The sequence below is a fragment of the Gymnodraco acuticeps genome, unplaced genomic scaffold (genome assembly GCF_902827175.1).
Source record: "Gymnodraco acuticeps unplaced genomic scaffold, fGymAcu1.1, whole genome shotgun sequence".
NCBI lineage: Eukaryota > Metazoa > Chordata > Actinopteri > Perciformes > Bathydraconidae > Gymnodraco > Gymnodraco acuticeps.
Window position 1 is genome coordinate 1,007,160 of NW_022992110.1, and position 16,965 is coordinate 1,024,124.

Consider the following 16,965-nt stretch of genomic DNA (forward strand, 5'->3'; position numbering starts at 1 on the left):
GTAGTCACAGGCCAGGAGAGACGGTAGAAACAGACGACAACAAGTGATGTGTCCTAGTCACCAACGAAAGACGACAACAAGTACCACCAGCACCACACTGGCACCACATACACCTAATCTCACACTGCACACACAGGATGTCATGAGCGAGTGCCAGCTAAGCTGTTTCATATGCCTCTGGTTCCTCGTGTGTGCTATCATTGTGTGGGGACTCATTGACCTTGTCACAAAGTCATGAGCGATTATTGACGAGGTCTAAAAAATCCATAACAACTGTCGACCGAGTTATCTGGTTTTCGTTTGGAGATGTCGTCCAGCGAAAAACTGCAACCCCTCCATGGTCAGGGTCAAGGATTTACATCAGATAGCAACATGGATTTAGGAGTCTACAACAGATGGGCCCCTCGCCCAAGGACATTCCTGTACGGTACTAGGTTTTCGGTGTTTTTTCACACCAGGTTCATCAAAAGGTCGTCCTGATTACACATACTGAAGAACTTTTAATGATATTGATGCGTGGAGTTTTACGGATGTAATATGTATGTGTTTTTACGATTTTATCTGTTGCCAGTTTGATAAACTTTGCGTTTGAAAAGAGGGTGTTGAGATCTTCATATGAAGTGAATACTTAAAACGAAAGTTAATTGAGATCATGGTATGAAGTGAATACTTAAAAACGAAAGTTAATTATAAATCATACATGATCAATCATATTCTTGTATAAACCCATAATGAGAATGCTTCTTGACGGTTTTTGAATATGTATCTATGCTTACAATTTTTTCTGTTGCTATTTGAGAACTTTGCGTTTTGAAAAGAGGGTGTTGTGAGTTTTCATAGTATGTTTAATACTTAAAAACGAAAGTTAGTTATAATCAAATATAATCAATTATATTCTTGTATAACCCACAATGAAAATGCTTCATATTTTAGGTTTTTCTATAGTTACAGTATAAACAAAACAAAGTGGGTTGTTTAGGTTGAGTTTTCTTCCTCTCCTCTGGCAGCAGTCCACATGGGAAGGGGGGGGGGCTTCACACTAAGGAGACACATTAAGAGGCCAAAGAGAGTTCATGTCCTTTTTACCTCATATGAAAGGGTGTCTTATCCCATAACAGCTGTGGAACATGTTGGGACATGTTCAGCCTTGTACATTATGCGCATGCGCGGTTTTCAACTGAATTGGGTGTAAGAGGAGGAGTTTGTTTTTTTTGGGTTTAGGATCCAGTTTTTTTAGCATAAAGAGACTGGTTTTTTGAGAGAGCGCGAGAGAGGGGGGGTGACCCCTGGTAGACTCTCTCCGGGTAGGCTGTGTGCTTCAGAGCTGGGTTAATAGCTCTCGGTAAGGTCCTTCTAGACGGGGTAAATATCTCTCGAATGTATTGGTGGTTGGCTGAGTGGAATGATTTGATGAGAGAAAGTGTGTGAACCTTTATAAATACCGCGACCTGTGGGGAAAACATCTGGTCCCCCGAATTTTGCGGATAGGAATGTGTTTTTGAAAGGTTAATCCGCCGTCTGTGTCGGAAAAAGTGTTTGAAAATTATAAATACCGCGACCTGTAAGGACCTTCCTTCGAATTTTGCGGACAGGTATGGGTTTTTAAGTGTTAATCCGCCGTCTGTGTCGGAAAAAACGGTATGAAACTGATGTGAATTAATTGGTGAATGGAAAGTTGAATGCGCTTTTTATTGTCACCGGTCTTTTTACGAGGAAATACCTCTAAATTCTATCGGGAGAATTTTAAAATGTCACAACTGAAATGGGCATTTGAAATTAAAACATTTTGGTAATAAATGTAAGACTGTGAATTAAAGTTTCATTTGAACATGATCACAGCACGGTTTTTTTGTTAGTATGATTATAATGTTGTGAGAGAGAAGGTAAAAACCCTGTATTAGTTTGGACCTATTTTTCTTCAAATAAACTGAATCCCACCTGTTGGATTGGGATCCTTTAAAAGACACCTGTGCTCTCCTCTCCTGCTTCAAAGGTAAGATTGCACCCTGCCACACACACTTAGGTAGGAGCACACTCCATTTACTGATATCAAAATCCTTCGGGATCGCTTAAACAGATTAAAAGAGAGTTGTCTGAATTGAAACAGCAGTTAATTGAACCTGGTTCTTCGGGAAGTTAATAGAGGTGAGATCTTGCTGCTTATATTCTACTATCATCTGTTTATATTCATCTATCATCTGTTTATATTCAACTATCATCTGTTTATATTCATCTATCATCTGTTTATATTCATCTATCATCTGTTTATATTCAACTATCATCTGTTTATATTCAACTATCATCTGTTTATATTCATCTATCATCTGTTTATATTCATCTATCATCTGTTTATATTCAACTATCATCTGTTTATATTCATCTATCATCTGTTTATATTCATCTATCATCTGTTTATATTCAACTATCATCTGTTTATATTCATCTATCATCTGTTTATATTCATCTATCATCTGTTTATATTCATCTATCATCTGTTTATATTCAACTATCATCTGTTTATATTCATCTATCATCTGTTTATATTCATCTATCATCTGTTTATATTCAACTATCATCTGTTTATATTCAACTATCATCTGTTTATATTCATCTATCATCTGTTTATATTCAACTATCATCTGTTTATATTCATCTATCATCTGTTTATATTCATCTATCATCTGTTTATATTCATCTATCATCTGTTTATATTCAACTATCATCTGTTTATATTCTACTATCATCTGTTTATATTCAACTATCATCTGTTTATATTCAACTATCATCTGTTTATATTCATCTATTATCTGTTTATATTCATCTATCATCTGTTTATATTCATCTATCATCTGTTTATATTCATCTATCATCTGTTTATATTCATCTATCATCTGTTTATATTCATCTATCATCTGTTTATATTCATCTATCATCTGTTTATATTCATACTATCATCTGTTTATATTCAACTATCATCTGTTTATATTCTACTATCATCTGTTTATATTCAACTATCATCTGTTTATATTCATCTATCATCTGTTTATATTCTACTATCATCTGTTTATATTCATCTATCATCTGTTTATATTCTACTATCATCTGTTTATATTCATCTATCATCTGTTTATATTCATCTATCATCTGTTTATATTCAACTATCATCTGTTTATATTCAACTATCATCTGTTTATATTCATCTATCATCTGTTTATATTCATCTATCATCTGTTTATATTCATCTATCATCTGTTTATATTCATCTATCATCTGTTTATATTCATCTATCATCTGTTTATATTCAACTATCATCTGTTTATATTCATCTATCATCTGTTTATATTCATCTATCATCTGTTTATATTCATCTATCATCTGTTTATATTCATCTATCATCTGTTTATATTCATCTATCATCTGTTTATATTCAACTATCATCTGTTTATATTCAACTATCATCTGTTTATATTCAACTATCATCTGTTTATATTCATCTATCATCTGTTTATATTCATCTATCATCTGTTTATATTCATCTATCATCTGTTTATATTCATCTATCATCTGTTTATATTCAACTATCATCTGTTTATATTCATCTATCATCTGTTTATATTCTACTATCATCTGTTTATATTCATCTATCATCTGTTTATATTCATCTATCATCTGTTTATATTCATCTATCATCTGTTTATATTCTACTATCATCTGTTTATATTCATCTATCATCTGTTTATATTCATCTATCATCTGTTTATATTCATCTATCATCTGTTTATATTCATCTATCATCTGTTTATATTCATCTATCATCTGTTTTATATTCTACTATCATCTGTTTATATTCAACTATCATCTGTTTATATCATCTATCATCTGTTTATATTCATCTATCATCTGTTTATATTCAACTATCATCTGTTTATATTCATCTATCATCTGTTTATATTCATCTATCATCTGTTTATATTCATCTATCATCTGTTTATATTCATCTATCACCTGTTTATATTCAACTATCATCTGTTTATATTCATCTATCACCTGTTTATATTCATCTATCATCTGTTTATATTCATCTATCATCTGTTTATATTCATCTATCATCTGTTTATATTCATCTATCACCTGTTTATATTCATCTATCATCTGTTTATATTCTACTATCATCTGTTTATATTCAACTATCATCTGTTTATATTCATCTATCATCTGTTTATATTCATCTATCACCTGTTTATATTCAACTATCATCTGTTTATATTCATCTATCATCTGTTTATATTCATCTATCATCTGTTTATATTCATCTATCATCTGTTTATATTCATCTATCATCTGTTTATATTCAACTATCATCTGTTTATATTCATCTATCATCTGTGTATATTCATCTATCATCTGTTTATATTCATCTATCACCTGTTTATATTCAACTATCATCTGTTTATATTCATCTATCATCTGTTTATATTCATCTATCATCTGTTTATATTCATCTATCATCTGTTATATTCATCTATCATCTGTTTATATTCATCTATCATCTGTTTATATTCATCTATCATCTGTTTATATTCATCTATCATCTGTTTATATTCAACTATCATCTGTTTATATTCATCTATCACCTGTTTATATTCATCTATCATCTGTTTATATTCTACTATCATCTGTTTATATTCATCTATCATCTGTTTATATTCATCTATCATCTGTTTATATTCATCTATCATCTGTTTATATTCATCTATCATCTGTTATATTCATCTATCATCTGTTTATATTCATCTATCATCTGTTTATATTCATCTATCATCTGTTTATATTCATCTATCATCTGTTTATATTCATCTATCATCTGTTTATATTCAATCTATCATCTGTTATATTCATCTATCATCTGTTTATATTCATCTATCATCTGTTTATATTCACTACATCTGTTTATATTCATCTATCATCTGTTTATATTCATCTATCATCTGTTTATATTCATCTATCATCTGTTTATATTCTACTATCATCTGTTTATATTCAACTATCATCTGTTTATATTCATCTATCATCTGTTTATATTCATCTATCACCTGTTTATATTCAACTATCATCTGTTTATATTCATCTATCATCTGTTTATATTCATCTATCATCTGTTTATATTCATCTATCATCTGTTTATATTCATCTATCATCTGTTTATATTCAACTATCATCTGTTTATATTCATCTATCATCTGTGTATATTCATCTATCATCTGTTTATATTCATCTATCACCTGTTTATATTCAACTATCATCTGTTTATATTCATCTATCATCTGTTTATATTCATCTATCATCTGTTTATATTCATCTATCATCTGTTTATATTCATCTATCATCTGTTTATATTCATCTATCATCTGTTTATATTCATCTATCATCTGTTTATATTCAACTATCATCTGTTTATATTCATCTATCATCTGTTTATATTCATCTATCATCTGTTATATTCATCTATCATCTGTTTATATTCAACTATCATCTGTTTATATTCATCTATCATCTGTTTATTCATCTATCATCTGTTTATATTCAACTATCATCTGTTTATATTCATCTATCATCTGTTTATATTCATCTATCATCTGTTTATATTCATCTATCATCTGTTTATATTCATCTATCATCTGTTTATATTCATCTATCATCTGTTTATATTCTACTATCATCTGTTTATATTCAACTATCATCTGTTTATATTCATCTATCATCTGTTTATATTCAACTATCATCTGTTTATATTCAACTATCATCTGTTTATATTCAACTATCATCTGTTTATATTCTACTATCATCTGTTTATATTCATCTATCATCTGTTTTATATTCAACTATCATCTGTTTATATTCAACTATCATCTGTTTATATTCATCTATCATCTGTTTATATTCATCTATCATCTGTTTATATTCAACTATCATCTGTTTATATTCATCTATCATCTGTTTATATTCATCTATCATCTGTTTATATTCAACTATCATCTGTTTATATTCATCTATCATCTGTTTATATTCATCTATCATCTGTTTATATTCATCTATCATCTGTTTATATTCATCTATCATCTGTTTATATTCATCTATCATCTGTTTATATTCATCTATCATCTGTTTATATTCATCTATCATCTGTTTATATTCATCTATCATCTGTTTATATTCATCTATCATCTGTTTATATTCATCTATCATCTGTTTATATTCATCTATCATCTGTTTATATTCATCTATCATCTGTTTATATTCATCTATCATCTGTTTATATTCATACTATCATCTGTTTATATTCTCTATCATCTGTTTATATTCTACTATCATCTGTTTATTCTACTATCATCTGTTTATATTCAATCTATCATCTGTTTATATTCATCTATCATCTGTTTATATTCATCTATCATCTGTTTATATTCAATCTATCATCTGTTTATATTCATCTATCATCTGTTTATATTCATCTATCTATCAATCTGTTTATATTCATCTATCATCTGTTATATTCATCATCATCTGTTTATATTCATATCTATTAATATTCAACTATCATCTGTTTATTTCATCTATCATCTGTTTATTATTCATCTATCATCTGTTTATATTCATCTATCATCTGTTTATATTCATCTATCATCTGTTTATATTCAACTATCATCTGTTTATATTCATCTATCATCTGTTTATATTCTACTATCATCTGTTTATATTCAACCTATCTCTGTTTATATTCATCTATCATCTGTTTATATTCATCTATCATCTGTTTATATTCATCTATCATCTGTTTATATTCATCTATCATCTGTTTATATTCATCTATCATCTGTTATATTCATATATATCGTTATTCATCTATCATCTGTTTATATTCATCTATCATCTGTTATATTCATCTATCATCATGTTATATTCAACTATCATCTGTTTATATTCAACTATCATCTGTTTATATTCAACTATCATCTGTTTATATTCAACTATCATCTGTTTTATATTCATCTATCATCTGTTTATATTCATCTATCATCTGTTTATATTCATCTATCATCTGTTTATATTCATCTATCATCTGTTTATATTCAACTATCATCTGTTTATATTCATCTATCATCTGTTTATATTCATCTATCATCTGTTTATATTCATCTATCATCTGTTTATATTCATCTATCATCTGTTTATATTCATCTATCATCTGTTTATTATTCAACTATCATCTGTTTATAGTTCAACTATCATCTGTTTTATATTCATCTATCATCTGTTTATATTCATCTATCATCTGTTTATATTCATCTATCATCTGTTTATATTCATCTATCATCTGTTTATATTCATCTATCATCTGTTTATATTCAACTATCATCTGTTTATATTCATCTATCATCTGTTTATATTCATCTATCATCTGTTTATATTCAAACTATCATCTGTTTATATTCATCTATCATCTGTTTTATATTCATCTATCATCTGTTTATATTCAACTATCATCTGTTTATATTCTACTATCATCTGTTATATTCATCTATCATCTGTTTATATTCATCTATCATCTGTTTATATTCATACTATCATCTGTTTATATTGCATCTATCATCTGTTTATATTCATCTATCATCTGTTTATATTCATCTATCATCTGTTTTATATTCATCTATCATCTGTTTATATTCATCTATCATCTGTTTATATTCATCTATCATCTGTTTATATTCAACTATCATCTGTTTATATTCATCTATCATCTGTTTATATTCATCTATCATCTGTTTATATTCATCTATCATCTGTTTATATTCAATCTATCATCTGTTAATTAATTCATCTATCATCTGTTTATATTCAACTATCATCTGTTTATATTCATCTATCATCTGTTTATATTCATCTATCATCTGTTTATATTCAATCTATCATCTGTTTATATTCATCTATCATCTGTTTATATTCATCTATCATCTGTTATATTCAATCTATCATCTGTTTATATTCATCTATCATCTGTTTATATTCAACTATCATCTGTTTATTCACTACACTGTTTATATTCATCTATCATCTGTTTATATTCATCTATCATCTGTTTATATTCATCTATATCTGTTTTATATTCATCTATCATCTGTTTATATTCATCTATCATCTGTTTATATTCATCTATCATCTGTTATATTCATCATCATCTGTTTTATATTCAACTATCATCTGTTTATATTCATCTATCATCTGTTTATATTCATCTATCATCTGTTTATATTCATCTATCATCTGTTTATATTCATCTATCATCTGTTTATATTCTACTATCATCTGTTTATATTCAACTATCATCTGTTTATATTCAACTATCATCTGTTTTATATTCATCTATCATCTGTTTATATTCTACTATCATCTGTTTATATTCATCTATCATCTGTTTATATTCAACTATCATCTGTTTATATTCAACTATCATCTGTTTATATTCAACTATCATCTGTTTATATTCATCTATCATCTGTTTATATTCATCTATCATCTGTTTATATTCAACTATCATCTGTTTATATTCAACTATCATCTGTTTATATTCAACTATCATCTGTTTATATTCATCTATCATCTGTTTATATTCAACTATCACCATGAGGGGGATCATTAATTTTAGGGTGAAGACTTGGTTAGGGTTAGGTTAAGGGTTAGGGTTAGGCATGTGTTGGTTATGGTTAAGGTTAGGATAAGTCTCCAGGAAACGCATGTAAGTCAATGTAATGTCCCCTGAAGTGATGTATACATGGTATGTGTGTGTGTGTGTGGTAACTTCTCAATTTTACTTCTTTTTTTTTATGCTGCTACAGTGGCGAGTCGTGACTTTTATACCTAGGCCCTCTGACGGCTCGCCACTGTGCTGCTACAATGCAAAAATGTCCCAAGTTGGGATCAATAAAGTAGCTCTTATCTTATAAAGGTATTTGGGTTAGTTTGCATCTAAATAACTGATTCCCTGTCAGTAGTGCAGTCTTCAGTGTTGATAACAGGTATTTAGAGGACTTACTGCAGTCCGTTGGCTCCACTGTGTGTCTGCAGTCTGAACGTAGTACCCCTCAATGCAGTGCGCAATACCTCAACATGGGCGGGAGCTCAACATGAGCCTCAACGCCCCTCCTTCTCAACCTTTGAGGCACGTGATGGAAGCTCAACGTGGGCGGAGCTTCACAGATGACGCGTTTCCGGGGTAGCAGTTCTGTTCTGTTAATCATAGCGTCAGAGTACGATGGAGGTAAGTAACCCTGAATAAATTAACTATTTGTTTTTGCGGCGGTTTAAAATGTGTTGATTTTAAGTCTCACTTATTTGCTGTCAAATGTGCGCTGTCGCTACTAGGACGTGCATGTCCTAGTGATGCAGTAAGTAAAACTACATTTGTGTTGCTTCAAAATAGTAGGATTGCTGTATAAGCAAAGTCCTGAAAACTTTATATTATTTTTGCACTACTTGAGAAATACTAATAACTATACTATGCATAACCTATATTTCAATTCGATGTTTACAAGATAAATGAATATGCAGCTTATTTTATTCCTGCCTATTGCCTAACCTGACTTTACTGACTGTGTGTTTGTATTCTGCCAGATCCTGAACAGTTATTGAGAAGGTATTGAAGCTGTTAAAATATGTAAATATATGTATAAAACATACTATATTATACCAAACAATTATAAGATATTATAAATAAAGTATATCAAATATAAAAAAAAACATTACATTATGAAACTACATCTGTTACAGAGAGTAGATGGCGTGTTTGCTGCCAACAGCCATGTTATAGCTGCCTGGTTTCCACCATCTTCGCTGAATCCGATGCGACACCTGCCGGTATCTTGATCATGATTATCCATGTTGCTGCTCCATGTTCTCGTACCAACTCATTACTGAAGTCACATCAACACAACTGGTTTTTGCTTTTCCAGGAAAATGCAGCAAACCTCCAACGGCTTCTCCTTCCAGTGTGGGAACCTGGACACTCTGTGTGACTACATGTAGTTCAGTCTTTGCTATTGTTTGTTTACTGTCCTTTGAAGTTTGCCATGCCGAAAATAGTGTTTCTATCTTTAAATTCAACGCTTAATTTAGTTGTATAATACAGATCCAACAACTTTATAATATAACGTTTGTATGTCAAAGTATACCTGTTGATATTGGAACATGTGATATTAACAGATACTCAGGCCACAAGCTAGGGAGATTTTCTTTCTAGATCCCCTCCCTGGCGCTGGCTGAAGAGATGATAGTCGCACCAAACCATTCAGGTCTTTTGGCGCACAGTTCCCTCACATCCGGACAGTGGTAGTTCTGTTTCAGACCACTAGTCTATCTTTTTTTAATGTATGGCTCTGTGTTATTTGAACTAACATGGGATACATTGTATTAAATAAAAGGCATTGAACAGAACCATAGATGCCACTTGACAGCGGGCTGTTCTGTTTTACCCCTTAATGACTTTCTTTTTGGAAGTTCAAGTTTGTTCCTGTTCCAACAGTGTTCAAAGATTTTCTGCCTGATTTTCGACTACTTATAAAGTTGAATTAAATTGTACTTATTCTTAACTTTCACATGCATTGTGTTCACAGAAACCTTGCTCAGATCTCAGACCCTGGGCCTTGGGCAAGTCTTGGTGTGGATGATGTCCAGGTTAGATTTGTTAAAATTATTCTACTGAAGAGTAAGATGTAATTGTCATTTTTAGCACTTTTTACTTTTCACACTACAGGGCCTACCAAGACGAGGGTCCTTGAACAACTGTGGGGTGTTTGTTTTGATGGTAAGATACTGGATCAATCAATCAATCAATCAATGTTTATTTATATAGCCCAATATCACAAATGTAACATTTGTCTCAGTGGTCTTCACAGTGTGTACAGAATATCAGTATGACAATACGACCCCCTCTGTCCTTAGACTCTCTGTCCTCAGACCCTCTGTCCTCAGACCCTCTGTCCTTAGACTCTCTGTCCTTAGACCCTCTGTCCTTAGACTCTCTGTCCTTAGACCCTCTGTCCTCAGACCCTCTGTCCTTAGACCCTCTGTCCTTAGACCCTCTGTCCTTAGACCCTCACATCGTACAAGGAAAAACTTCCGAAGAAAACCCACAGTTTAAAGGGAACATGGGAGAAACCTCAGGGAGAGCAACAGAGGAGGGATCCCTCTCCCAGGACGGACAGACGTGCAATAGATGCCGTGTGTAAATTAGATATACAGTATACATATAGTAGTCCTGTTTTTCTGTTTATAATAATGTACACAAATGTATAACGCTTTCAGCATGCTATGCACTCCATTATTGCTCATAGTTTGAGACATGCTGTGATTTATTTATATCCAAAACAACATTCACGGAGGAATATTATTTGTCAATGAACACCATAGCATCACAACAACCTAACATAATATACTATTTCTTTATTTACAGTACGCATTTTACATTGTGGCAAGAGCCCAATTTGATTTCAATGAGGTATGTAGAAATAAGGGTTTCATATTTCAGTTTTTCATTGATATCACTTGTGGATATAGACTTTTCAGGACATGTGTTGTTGACCCATCTGGTTGTGTGCTTTTTATATTCCAAGACAAACATGCAGCAAATTAGGCACTGGTGGTGCCTATTCTCCTCAAAAACGTTCCCATGCCGTATGTTTCTTTAATTTTACAATTTACATTTGCATTCTGGAAACTATTTGTTACACTGTAACCTGACTATATCATTTTTAATGAATGTTTTTAATGTTTGTCTTTCATTCACCAAGGTCTGAACAAGAGAGGTCGCAAGACTGCAAGAGGCGACGGGAGGAAAAGGCAATGCAGGTAGAAGTTGTTGAATCACAAATGATAAAGTCTTGAACCAGTGTGAGTGTTAAACATTTAACCTCTCTTTGTCAAATATATTTCAGGATGAAGAGGTTGTGAGGTTCCACAAAAGAAGCAGGCCATCATTTGAGATGGGGTCATGAGTGACCGCTGCTGGGGGGGAACTGTTACAATCAGCTGTATAGGTTCACTAATGCCTCAAAATGTATTAGTTGTCACGATCTGTCTGCATTTGATTTTGTCCTGTCTTGTCTGTTGCTTCCTGTCTCTGTGTTCAATAAAGTTGAAAGTCCTGAATTCAAAGTGTTTCTTAAGTAAAAGAGTATAAGTATTATCAGCTAAATGTACTCGAAGTATCAAAAGTAGAAGTACAGTATGCGGAATGGCTCTGTTCACAGTATTATATTACCATTGATATTATCCTGTCAATTCTATCAATTTGTCAATACGATGGCACTTTTTTAATATATTTTTTAAAATACTGGTAGGAAATACAGTACTATATGATTTCATTTATATCCCATATTTTTTATCTGTAAAAAGTGAGTAAATATACAATATTGCCTCTGAACTGCAGTGATTATATTGAAATTAAAAAGGTGTACGTTAAAAAACAAATGAAGGCCCTTTCTTGAAGTCATAACTGAAATAATTGATGCAATTAACATGCAAATAGACATTAAAATATGATTTGAAGGCCGTTAATGTGTTTAATTTGAGTTTTACATTTTTTAATGCCGTTGCCATGGCGACAGATCACTCGCCATCATCACAGACCTCAAGGTATCATTATATTACCGGTATCATTATATATATATATATATATATATATATATTAATAAGATATAATATGTTAATATAATATGTTACAAAGGTTGAGAAGGAGGGGCTCCCGCCCACAGATATATATATGTTGCACAACACGGGAGTCGGGACGTCACGTGCCTCAAAGGTTGAGAAGGAGGGGCGTTGAGGCTCCGACCATGTTGAGGTATTGCGCACTGCATTGAGGGGCTTCTCGTCTGAACAGCAGCTCCTGAAACAGCATTAGATGAACCACCGCTAGGGGGGGGCATTTGTTTTGTTTCTGTCACATGTGCTCCGGCATGAACCAGAGAAAGAGACCGGAAACAGTTTCAAAGTTACAGCATCATCGCTATGGTGGTGCAGAGTGAAAAAAAATAAAAATAAATACATTAAACAGGAGACAAGGCACTACTGCGGACTCTTATTTTGAAAACCCAGACCGGAAGTGTTGCTGTGTTTAGTTGTTATCTTTCCAACTGTCAACAGACACGGAGCTGTCAGTGAGCTCCGTCTGTTTCTCCGTCTCTGACCGCAGAAATGACACAGACCTCCACACTTTCATCAGTTAAAAACACCCTTTAAGTATTACGGTGCTTTTCATCGGACATTTTTGTAGAGTTTAACCATGTTTCTTTAAACGGAGCTCGGTGCTGGTGAGGCCGAAAGAGGAGCACCTTTTCCGGCCAGATTCTGACCGTCACCCCGCTGAATGCTGCTGGTTCTTTATTTGTGTTTTTTCAAACTGAGAAATCCTTCACAACACACAGAGGTAAGTAGATTACACAGTAGTTTATCATATGTCTAATGTTTACACGTGTTCACTGTGCTTTTTATGTGTAAATATCTAGTTTCAATGTGGGTTTTAAGTGATGCTTTTGTCAGTTAACAACCTGCTGTTGTGATGGATAACAGTTACTGTAGCTAAGTATGCTAAGCTAATACAGTTAGCCACATTCACAATTAGCCAGAGGTGTAAAGTAACTAAGTAAACATGTACTGAAGTACAATTTTGAGGTACTTGTACTTTACTTGAGCATTTCAGTTTCTGCTACTTTGTACTTATACTCCACTACAGTTCAGAGGTACATGGTGTACTTTTACTCCACTACATGTATTTAATCTCTTTAGTTACTTCACAGATGTGGATGAATGATGTGAAATCTAATCAAGTGTTGAATCAGACTTTAGTTCCACCTGGAGTAAATCCACCAGCTACCCTGCAGTATACAAAGTCATTCAAACTAGCTGCACCTTCACCAGCTTTGAGAACACTTTCATGATCAATCATTATAAAACATATCATATATATTATTCTGAAATGGACCAATCTGCACAACGACTACTTTTACTGTCTTTCACTATATTTAGATGATAATACTTTTCTACTTTCACTTGAGGAACATTTTGAATGCAGGACTTTTACTGTGACAGAGTATTCCTACACTCTGGTACTTCTACTTTTACTCAAGTACAAGACCTGAGTACTTCTACTTTTACTCAAGTACAAGATCTGAGTACTTCTACTTTTACTCAAGTACAAGATCTGAGTACTTCTACTTTTACTCAAGTACAAGATCTGAGTACTTCTACTTTTACTCAAGTACAAGATCTGAGTACTTCTACGTTTACTCAAGTACAAGATCTGAGTACTTCTACTTTTACTCAAGTACAAGATCTGAGTACTTCTACTTTTACTCAAGTACAAGATCTGAGTACTTCTACTTTTACTCAAGTACAAGATCTGAGTACTTCTACTTTTACTCAAGTACAAGGTCTGAGTACTTCTACTTTTACTCAAGTACACGATCTGAGTACTTCTACTTTTACTCAAGTACAATACCTGAGTACTTATACTTTTACTCAAGTACAGATCTGAGTACTTCTACTCATGTTGATGTTTAAAAGGTGTATTTTCCAGGTGTACTACAGAGAGACAGTATTTACAGTAAGATATACAGACTTCAGTAGTTTGCGTTTCCTCCCTCTTTCACAAAGAGCCAGAGTAACGATGAGTCATCTGCTGAGTCACTGAGCTACAGTTAGCCACAGTATTACAGTTGTGACTGATGAGGAGTAATACTCTGCATACTTTCTGTACTTTCCTTCATTCCTGTGCTGTTTCCACTCATTAGAGCTGGCTTTAACCCACACGTCAGACTGGAGATCACATTCCTGTGCTTCCCCCTCTGTCATTGTACCTCTTTGTCCGGCCCTCTCATTGCTTTTGTTCTGCCAGTTGTTGTGTGTCAGTGGTCAGATAATGGACCGGTTACAGTCGCCCTGAGCAAACACACGCTCTACATCCCAGCACTCTGATGTTTGTATACACAAGTACTGATGCTCTCACTGTTTGTGTGTTTGACTTCATGATGGTTGAGAGGATGATCCTTTTTGTTCCTATTCTGTACATGATTGTTAAAGAGGCCCAATAGCTGAGAGCAGCACATCCGGGTACTTTCTCTTTATGCAAGGCCACGCCCCCTTTTTGGGTGAAAAGACTGGCTGTCATTTGAATGGCAGTAAATACAGATTCTGAAGTTTCACATTAAAACACTTTTTTATCTACAAGGAGCCCTGTTACGATTGGTCAGGCAAACAATTAAACGATGTTTTTTAAGACTCTTTAAAGTAGAGACACTACATACTGATATACACCTGGACATCAGCAAGAGAGGACTCTTTAAAGTCGAGACACTACATACTGATATACACCTGAACATCAGCAGGAGAGGACTCTTTAAAGTAGAGACACTACATACTGATATACACCTAAACATCAGCAGGAGAGGACTCTTTAAAGTAGAGACACTACATTCTGATATACACCTGAACATCAGCAGGAGAGGACTCTTTAAAGTAGAGATACTACACACTGATATACACCTGAACATCAGCAGGAGAGGACTCTTTAAAGTAGAGACACTACATACTGATATACACCTGAACATCAGCAAGAGAGGACTCTTTAAAGTAGAGACACTACATTCTGATATACACCTGAACATCAGCAGGAGAGGACTCTTTAAAGTAGAGACACTACACACTGATATACACCTGTACATCAGCAGGAGAGGACTCTTTAAAGTAGAGATACTACACACCGATATACACCTGAACATCAGCAAGAGAGGACTCTTTAAAGTAGAGACACTACATACTGATATACACCTGAACATCAGCAGGAGAGAGAACTCTTTAAAGTAGAGACACTACATACTGATATACACCTGAACATCAGCAGGAGAGGACTCTTTAAAGTAGAGACACTACATACTGATATACACCTGAACATCAGCAGGAGAGTACTCTTTAAAGTAGAGACACTACATACTGATATACACCTGAACATCAGCAGGAGAGGACTCTTTAAAGTATAGACATTACATACTGATATACACCTGAACATCAGCAGGAGAGGACTCTTTAAAGTAGAGACATTACATACTGATATACAAATGATCATCAGCAGGAGAGGACTCTTTAAAGTAGAGACATTACATACTGATATACACCTGAACATCAGCAGGAGAGGACTCTTTAAAGTAGAGACATTACATACTGATATACACCTGAACATCAGCAGGAGAGGACTCTTTAAAGTAGAGACATTACATACTGATATACACCTGAACATCAGCAGGAGAGGACTCTTTAAAGTAGAGACATTACATACTGATATACACCTGAACATCAGCAGGAGAGGACTCTTTAAAGTAGAGACACTACATACTGATATACACCTGAACATCAGCAGGAGAGGACTCTTTAAAATAGAGACATTACATACTGATATACACCTGAACATCAGCAGGAGAGGACTCTTTAAAGTAGAGACATTACATACTGATATACACCTGAACATCAGCAGGAGAGGACTCTTTAAAATAGAGACATTACATACTGATATACACCTGAACATCAGCAGGAGAGGACTCTTTAAAGTAGAGACATTACATACTGATATACACCTGAACATCAGCAGGAGAGGACTCTTTAAAGTAGAGACATTACATACTGATATACACCTGAACATCAGCAGGAGAGGACTCTTTAAAATAGAGACATTACATACTGATATACACCTGAACATCAGCAGGAGAGGACTCTTTAAAGTAGAGACATTACATACTGATATACACCTGAACATCAGCAGGAGAGGACTCTTTAAAGTAGAGACATTACATACTGATATACACCTGAACATCAGCAGGAGAGGACTCTTTAAAGTAGAGACACTACACACTGATATACACC

At 33.3% G+C, this 16,965-nt stretch overlaps 1 long non-coding RNA gene across 2 annotated transcripts; it reads left to right on the forward strand.

Moving 5' to 3' along the window:
- Positions 1 to 10,815: 10,815 nt before the first annotated feature.
- Positions 10,816 to 12,066, forward strand: LOC117537719. Of its 2 annotated transcripts, XR_004567759.1 has the most exons (5): positions 10,816 to 10,858; positions 11,507 to 11,551; positions 11,667 to 11,727; positions 11,844 to 11,901; positions 11,988 to 12,066. It is a non-coding gene; the product is annotated as an uncharacterized LOC117537719 (long non-coding RNA). The 2 variants fall into 2 exon arrangements; XR_004567758.1 differs by having other exon boundaries at positions 11,844 to 12,029.
- Positions 12,067 to 16,965: the final 4,899 nt, after the last annotated feature.